The sequence below is a fragment of the Anomaloglossus baeobatrachus genome, chromosome 8 (assembly GCF_048569485.1).
Source record: "Anomaloglossus baeobatrachus isolate aAnoBae1 chromosome 8, aAnoBae1.hap1, whole genome shotgun sequence".
Taxonomy (NCBI): domain Eukaryota; kingdom Metazoa; phylum Chordata; class Amphibia; order Anura; family Aromobatidae; genus Anomaloglossus; species Anomaloglossus baeobatrachus.
This window is the reverse complement of record NC_134360.1, coordinates 4,302,824-4,312,038: the sequence shown is the minus strand read 5'-3', so window position 1 is coordinate 4,312,038 and position 9,215 is coordinate 4,302,824. Positions and strand designations below refer to the sequence as shown.

General features: G+C 53.9%; 1 protein-coding gene across 1 annotated transcript in view; it reads left to right on the top strand.

The window, feature by feature from the left end:
• The first annotated feature begins 2,152 nt into the window (after window positions 1-2,152).
• PPARG (peroxisome proliferator activated receptor gamma) overlaps window positions 2,153-9,215 on the top strand; it is a 119,506-nt gene continuing 112,443 nt past the window's right edge. The window contains exon 1 of the mRNA XM_075320639.1: window positions 2,153-2,259. The gene's annotated coding sequence lies outside the window, so the exon portion shown is untranslated. The remainder of the gene's footprint in view (window positions 2,260-9,215) is intronic.

Sequence of the window (9,215 nt, the reverse complement as noted above, 5' to 3'; positions counted from 1 at the left end):
CCATTATCTCTCCAGCTGCACTATGCAGAGTGACCACCCTGCAGCTCCCAGGGCTCATACTCTGCCATCGTCTCTCCAGCTGCACTATGCAGAGTGACCACCCTCCAGCTCCCAGGGCTCATACTCTGCCATTATCTCTCCAGCTGCACTATGCAGAGTGACCACCCTCCAGCTCCCAGGGCTCATACTCTGCCATTATCTCTCCAGCTGCACTATGCAGAGTGACCACCCTCCAGCTCCCAGGGCTCATACTCTGCCATCATCTCTCCAGCTGCACTATGCAGAGTGACCACCCTCCAGCTCCCAGGGCTCATACTCTGCCATTATCTCTCCAGCTGCACTATGCAGAGTGACCACCCTCCAGCTCCCAGGGCTCATACTCTGCCATTATCTCTCCAGCTGCACTATGCAGAGTGACCACCCTCCAGCTCCCAGGGCTCATACTCTGCCATCGTCTCTCCAGCTGCACTATGCAGAGTGACCACCCTCCAGCTCCCAGGGCTCATACTCCGCCATCGTCTCTCCAGCTGCACTATGCAGAGTGACCACCCTCCAGCTCCCAGGGCTCATACTCCGCCATCGTCTCTCCAGCTGCACTATGCAGAGTGACCACCCTCCAGCTCCCAGGGCTCATACTCTGCCATTATCTCTCCAGCTGCACTATGCAGAGTGACCACCCTCCAGCTCTCAGGGCTCATACTCTGCCATCATCTCTCCAGCTGCACTATGCAGAGTGACCACCCTCCAGCTCCCAGGGCTCATACTCTGCCATCATCTCTCCAGCTGCACTATGCAGAGTGACCACCCTCCAGCTCCCAGGGCTCATACTCTGCCATCATCTCTCCAGCTGCACTATGCAGAGTGACCACCCTCCAGCTCCCAGGGCTCATACTCTGCCATCATCTCTCCAGCTGCACTATGCAGAGTGACCACCCTCCAGCTCCCAGGGCTCATACTCTGCCATCATCTCTCCAGCTGCACTATGCAGAGTGACCACCCTCCAGCTCCCAGGGCTCATACTCTGCCATTATCTCTCCAGCTGCACTATACAGAGTGACCACCCTCCAGCTCCCAGGGCTCATACTCTGCCATCGTCTCTCCAGCTGCACTATGCAGAGTGACCACCCTCCAGCTCCCAGGGCTCATACTCTGCCATTATCTCTCCAGCTGCACTATGCAGAGTGACCACCCTCCAGCTCCCAGGGCTCATACTCTGCCATCATCTCTCCAGCTGCACTATGCAGAGTGACCACCCTCCAGCTCCCAGGGCTCATACTCTGCCATCATCTCTCCAGCTGCACTATGCAGAGTGACCACCCTCCAGCTCCCAGGGCTCATACTCTGCCATCATCTCTCCAGCTGCACTATGCAGAGTGACCACCCTCCAGCTCCCAGGGCTCATACTCTGCATCTCTCCAGCTGCACTATGCAGAGTGACCACCCTCCAGCTCCCAGGGCTCATACTCTGCCATCATCTCTCCAGCTGCACTATGCAGAGTGACCACCCTCCAGCTCCCAGGGCTCATACTCTGCCATCATCTCTCCAGCTGCACTATGCAGAGTGACCACCCTCCAGCTCCCAGGGCTCATACTCTGCCATCATCTCTCCAGCTGCACTATGCAGAGTGACCACCCTCCAGCTCCCAGGGCTCATACTCTGCCATCATCTCTCCAGCTGCACTATGCAGAGTGACCACCCTCCAGCTCCCAGGGCTCATACTCTGCCATCATCTCTCCAGCTGCACTATGCAGAGTGACCACCCTCCAGCTCCCAGGGCTCATACTCCGCCATCGTCTCTCCAGCTGCACTATGCAGAGTGACCACCCTCCAGCTCCCAGGGCTCATACTCTGCCATCATCTCTCCAGCTGCACTATGCAGAGTGACCACCCTCCAGCTCCCAGGGCTCATACTCTGCATCAGTCTGGACTGAACATGAAATGCTCCGCGTTGATAACAGGAGGGGATTGTGTGCCAGTAGGGGGCAGCATGTGGTGATCAGGCTCATGTGAGATTATTAGGGGCAGGGATCAGGGGCTGGTGTCCCCCAGCACAGATAGTAATGTGCTCTGCAGCCTGGGAGGGTCCTGGGAGGAGACAAGGAGGACCTGACACAGGGAAGGGGAGGGCCAAATACTGAGGAGACCAGGAGCTCTGATGAGGGGAGAGAAGTTCATGTGACAGCTGCAGCCGGGACACGATCACCTCCAGCTGATGGCTGACAACTGCTGAGCAACAGAGAAGAGCTGACAGCGGACAGGTCAGTGAGCTCCCCCGGCGCCACCTCTGCTCCAGGGCATAGAAAGGGGGCTGAAGATTTACTGACACGTCTATTACATATGATGGGGGCTGAAGATTTACTGACAAGTCTATTACATGTGATGGGGGGCTGAAGATTTACTGACAAGTCTATTACATGTGATGGGGGGATGAAGATTTACTGACAAGTCTATTACATGTGATGGGGGGCTGAAGATTTACTGACAAGTCTATTACATGTGATGGGGGGATGAAGATTTACTGACAAGTCTATTACATGTGATGGGGGGGCTGAAGATTTACTGACAAGTCTATTACATATGATGGGGGCTGAAGATTTACTGACAAGTCTATTACATGTGATGGGGGGGCTGAAGATTTACTGACAAGTCTATTACATATGATGGGGGCTGAAGATTTACTGACAAGTCTATTACATGTGATGGGGGCTGAAGATTTACTGACAAGTCTATTACATATGATGGGGGCTGAAGATTTACTGACAAGTCTATTACATGTGATGGGGGCTGAAGATTTACTGACAAGTCTATTACATATGATGGGGGGGCTGAAGATTTACTGACTAGTCTATTACATATGATGGGGGGCTGATGATTTACTAACAAGTCTATTACATATGATGGGGGGGCTGAAGATTTACTGACAAGTCTATTACATATGATGGGGGCTGATTTACTGATATGATGGGGTCTGGGAAAAGTTCCCCTCACTAATAATGCACTCAGCATTGATATTAATGAGATAAGGACCAGGACCTATTCATTCTGAATATTGGTTGGGTCGCAGCTTCAGGACCCCCGGTGATGTCACTTGTCATATTTAGAGGACCCCCCGGTGATGTCACTTGTCATATTCAGAGGACCCCCCGGTGATGTCACTTGTCATATTCAGAGGACCCCCCGGTGATGTCACTTGTCATATTCAGAGGACCCCCCGGTGATGTCACTTGTCATATTCAGAGGACCCCCCGGTGATGTCACTTGTCATATTCAGAGGACCCCCCGGTGATGTCACTTGTCATATTCAGAGGACCCCCGGTGATGTCACTTGTCATATTCAGAGGACCCCCCGGTGATGTCACTTGTCATATTCAGAGGACCCCCGGTGATGTCACATGTCATATACAGAGGACCCCCGGTGATGTCACTTGTCATATTCAGAGGACCCCCCGGTGATGTCACATGTCATATACAGAGGACCCCCGGTGATGTCACTTGTCATATTCAGAGGACCCCCCGGTGATGTCACTTGTCATATTCAGAGGACCCCCCGGTGATGTCACTTGTCATATTCAGAGGACCCCCCGGTGATGTCACTTGTCATATTCAGAGGACCCCCCGGTGATGTCACTTGTCATATTCAGAGGACTCCCCGGTGATGTCACTTGTCATATTCAGAGGACCCCCCGGTGATGTCACTTGTCACATTCAGGCTCCTCTGTTACTGTAGATTGGATGATGCACTGAGGACAGGAGAGGGGTGCAGGGGCCCTGGTGGGCTGTGTGATGGGGTGCAGGGGCCCTGGAGGGCTGTGTGATGGGGTGCAGGGGCCCTGGTGGGCTGTGTGATGGGGTGCAGGGGCCCTGGAGGGCTGTGTGATGGGGTGTAGGGGCCCTGGTGGGCTGTGTGATGGGGTGCAGGGGCCCTGGTGGGCTGTGTGATGGGGTGCAGGGGCCCTGGTGGGCTGTGTGATGGGGTGCAGGGGCCCTGGTGGGCTGTGTGATGGGGTGCAGGGGCCCTGGTGGGCTGTGTGATGGGGTGCAGGGGACATGGTGGGCTGTATGATGGGGTGCAGGGGACCTGGTGGGCTGTATGATGGGGTGCAGGGGACATGGTGGGCTGTATGATGGGGTGCAGGGGACCTGGTGGGCTGTATGATGGGGTGCAGGGGACCTGGTGGGCTGTATGATGGGGTGCAGGGGCCCTGGTGGGCTGTATGATGGGGTGCAGGGGCCCTGGTGGGCTGTATGATGGGGTGCAGGGGCCCTGGTGGGCTGTATGATGGGGTGCAGGGGCCCTGGTGGGCTGTGTGATGGGGTGCAAGGGCCCTGGTGGGCTGTGTGATGGGGTGCAGGGGCCCTGGTGGGCTGTGTGATGGGGTGCAGGCGCCCTGGAGGGCTGTGTGATGGGGTGCAGGCGCCCTGGAGGGCTGTGTGATGGGGTGCAGGGGCCCTGGTGGGCTGTGTGATGGGGTGCAGGGGCCCTGGTGGGCTGTGTGATGGGGTGCAGGGGCCCTGGTGGGCTGTGTGATGGGGTGCAGGGGCCCTGGAGGGCTGTGTGATGGGGTGCAGGGGCCCTGGTGGGCTGTGTGATGGGGTGCAGGGGCCCTGGTGGGCTGTGTGATGGGGTGCAGGGACCCTGGTGGGCTGTGTGATGGGGTGCAGGGGCCCTGGTGGGCTGTGTGATGGGGTGCAGGGGCCCTGGTGGGCTGTGTGATGGGGTGCAGGGGCCCTGGTGGGCTGTGTGATGGGGTGCAGGGGCCCTGGTGGGCTGTGTGATGGGGTGCAGGGGCCCTGGTGGGCTGTGTGATGGGGTGCAGGGGCCCTGGTGGGCTGTGTGATGGGGTGCAGGGGCCCTGGAGGGCTGTGTGATGGGGTGCAGGGGCCCTGGAGGGCTGTGTGATGGGGTGCAGGGGCCCTGGAGGGCTGTGTGATGGGGTGCAGGGGCCCTGGTGGGCTGTGTGATGGGGTGCAGGGGCCCTGGTGGGCTGTATGATGGGGTGCAGGGGCCCTGGTGGGCTGTATGATGGGGTGCAGGGGCCCTGGTGGGCTGTATGATGGGGTGCAGGGGCCCTGGTGGCTGTATGATGGGGTGCAGGGGCTCTGGTGGGCTGTATGATGGGGTGCAGGGGCTCTGGTGGGCTGTATGATGGGGTGCAGGGGCCCTGGTGGCTGTATGATGGGGTGCAGGGGCCCTGGTGGCTGTATGATGGGGTGCTGGGGCTCTGGTGGGCTGTATGATGGGGTGCAGGGGCCCTGGTGGGCTGTATGATGGGGTGCAGGGGCTCTGGTGGGCTGTATGATGGGGTGCAGGGGCCCTGGTGGGCTGTATGATGGGGTGCAGGGGCCCTGGTGGGCTGTGTGATGGGGTGCTGGGGCTCTGGTGGGCTGTATGATGGGGTGCAGGGGCCCTGGTGGGCTGTATGATGGGGTGCAGGGGCTCTGGTGGGCTGTATGATGGGGTGCAGGGGCCCTGGTGGGCTGTATGATGGGGTGCAGGGGCTCTGGTGGGCTGTATGATGGGGTGCAGGGGCCCTGGTGGGCTGTATGATGGGGTGCAGGGGCCCTGGTGGGCTGTATGATGGGGTGCAGGGGCCCTGGTGGGCTGTATGATGGGGTGCTTGCGGTTCGCTGGCTTTCTCGCTGTCACTGTACCTGTTGTGTAATATGGGGATGTCTCGGGGATGTATTGGTAATGACAGATTCGTCAGATTATCTGCAAAGATTAAAGTTCACACTTGTATAATATGAAGATCGTTTTCGGAGTTTTCTCAGTAGATCTGGAGAAATTCCACCTCCGGATCTGACAAACAGCAAACGTGCGAAGATGTACCCCAATTCCAGGGAGAGCCCCCCTGATGGAAAGTGGGGTAATAGTGAGGACGCGATTATTCTAGGGATTATAATCTCAGACGCAGAATTATTCCGCTGACGTCACAGTCCCGCTCTCCCATGAATCGGCAGAATACGCGGAGCTCTCGCTTCTCGGGGCACATGATGTAGAGATTTAGGAAGTGGACTTTGGGGAACCCACGTGCACGTCTGAGGGATCCTGCACGAGGACAGACACTGACACTCAGGGGTATATATACACCACAGTGCATGTATACGGGGGTCTATATACACCACAGTGCATGTATACAGGGGTCTATATACACCACAGTGCATGTATACAGGGGTCTATATACACCACAGTGCATGTATACAGGGGTCTATATACACCACAGTGCATGTATACAGGGGTCTATATACACCACAGTGCATGTATACAGGGGTCTATATACACCACAGTGCATGTATACGGGGGGTGTATATACACCACAGTGCATGTATACAGGGGTCTATATACACCACAGTGCATGTATACGGGGGTCTATATACACCACAGTGCATGTATACGGGGGTGTATATACACCACAGTGCATGTATACGGGGGGTGTATATACACCACAGTGCATGTATACGGGGGGTGTATATACACCACAGTGCATGTATACGGGGGTGTATATACACCACAGTGCATGTATACGGGGGTGTATATACACCACAGTGCATGTATACGGGGGTGTATATACACCACAGTGCATGTATACGGGGGTGTATATACACCACAGTGCATGTATACGGGGGTGTATATACACCACAGTGCATGTATACGGGGGTGTATATACACCACAGTGCATGTATACGGGGGTGTATATACACCACAGTGCATGTATACGGGGGTGTATATACACCACAGTGCATGTATACGGGGGTGTATATACACCACAGTGCATGTATACGGGGGTGTATATACACCACAGTGCATGTATACGGGGGTGTATATACACCACAGTGCATGTATACGGGGGTCTATATACACCACAGTGCATGTATACGGGGGTCTATATACACCACAGTGCATGTATACGGGGCTCCGGACGCATCAGATCTATATATTATAGAGAGGCGGAATCTGTATACACCTCATTGCATGTATACGGGGCTCCGGACGGATCGGATCTATATATATTATAGAGAGGCGGAATCTGTATACACCTCATTGCATGTATACGGGGCTCCGGACGGATCGGATCTATATATATTATAGAGAGGCGGAATCTGTATACACCACAGTGCATGTATACGGGGCTTCGGACGGATCGGATCTATATATATTATAGAGAGGCGGAATCTGTATACACCACAGTGCATGTATACAGGGCTCCGGACGGATCGGATCTATATATATTATAGAGAGGCGGAATCTGTATACACCACAGTGCATGTATACGGGGCTTCGGACGGATCGGATCTATATATATTATAGAGAGGCGGAATCTGTATACACCACAGTGCATGTATACGGGGCTTCGGACGGATCGGATCTATATATATTATAGAGAGGCGGAATCTGTATACACCACAGTGCATGTATACGGGGCTCCGGACGGATCGGATCTATATATATTATAGAGAGGCGGAATCTGTATACACCACAGTGCATGTATACGGGGCTCCGGACGCTTCAGATATATATTATAGAGAAGTGGAATATGTATACACCACAGTGCATGTATACGGGGCTCCGGACGGATCGGATCTATATATATTATAGAGAGGCGGAATCTGTATACACCACAGTGCATGTATACGGGGCTTCGGACGAATCAGATCTATATATATTATAGAGAGGCGGAATATGTATACACCACAGTGCATGTATACGGGGCTCCGGACGGATCGGATCTATATATATTATAGAGAGGCGGAATCTGTATACACCACAGTGCATGTATACGGGGCTTCGGACGGATCGGATCTATATATATATTATAGAGAGGCGGAATCTGTATACACCACAGTGCATGTATACGGGGCTTCGGACGGATCGGATCTATATATATATTATAGAGAGGCGGAATCTGTATACACCACAGTGCATGTATACGGGGCTCCGGACGGATCGGATCTATATATATTATAGAGAGGCGGAATCTGTATACACCACAGTGCATGTATACGGGGCTTCGGACGGATCGGATCTATATATATATTATAGAGAGGCGGAATCTGTATACACCACAGTGCATGTATACGGGGCTTCGGACGGATCGGATCTATATATATATTATAGAGAGGCGGAATCTGTATACACCACAGTGCATGTATACGGGGCTCCGGACGGATCGGATCTATATATATTATAGAGAGGCGGAATCTGTATACACCACGTCCCCTGTGAGCTCTTCACGTCCTCTGTCCTATGAGCCCTAGTGAAATCAGTCCACAGAGATCCTTTGAACCCTATCAGCAGTTCAGGTGAAACGAGTTCATTTTCTGCCCCGAGCGTTACGACAGGTCACAATCCCCTCGCCCCCGCCCACCAGGGCATATGACAGCGGTGGAGGCGTCCGCTCCTTGTCGTGGGGATGTCACATTCCTGCCATCTATGAATGATTAGGGCGTTCGGCAGGTTTTTCTGATATTCAGGCTCCTGTTTGTACTAGATGAAAAATCAGCAACAGGTGGATATTAAGTAACGGCCAAACGCCACCGAGTCTTATTCTAGAAATCTGTCACATGCCATCAAAGAACGGCTCTGAAAACGAAGGCTTGTGTGCCTAAGGCTGTGTGCGCACGCTGCAGTTTTTATCAAGTTTTTTGGTGCAGTTTGTTACCCAAATCTGCATGTCTTTCCTTCCCCCAGCAAAGTCTATGAGAATTCAGATTTGCTGGGCCCACGTTGTTTTTTGTTTCCTTGGAGTTTTGGGTTCTCCAAGAAAACTGCAGCATCAATTGTCCTAGCATGGTCCGTGTGACGTCCATTTTTTTCTCGCACCCATAGACTTGTGTTGGTGAGTCTCAGACGTTTTCCAGATCAAATTGCAGCATGTTGCGACTTTTCTCGCATCCAGAATCTGAATAGAAGAAAAGCTGACCATCTGCTCTGCCTCATTGACTAACATTGGTCAGAGGGCAGGGGAGATTTTCTCGCATTGCACTCGTCCGTTTTTCACGCTCGTGTGAGCGCACCATTAGAATGAGACTTTACTTCCCCGACCTGATAGATGAAGAAGAGCAGGTTCCTGTGACTGAGGAGCCTGTAGGGAAAGAAGCTGCGACTGGAAAGAGACTTCTCTTTTGCCGATCGGCCCCGTCTTCTGTTCCCCTTGTCCCAGAATAGAGGACTTTACAGCTGAGATCTGTGGCGAGGGGCGATTCTGCCGGATCA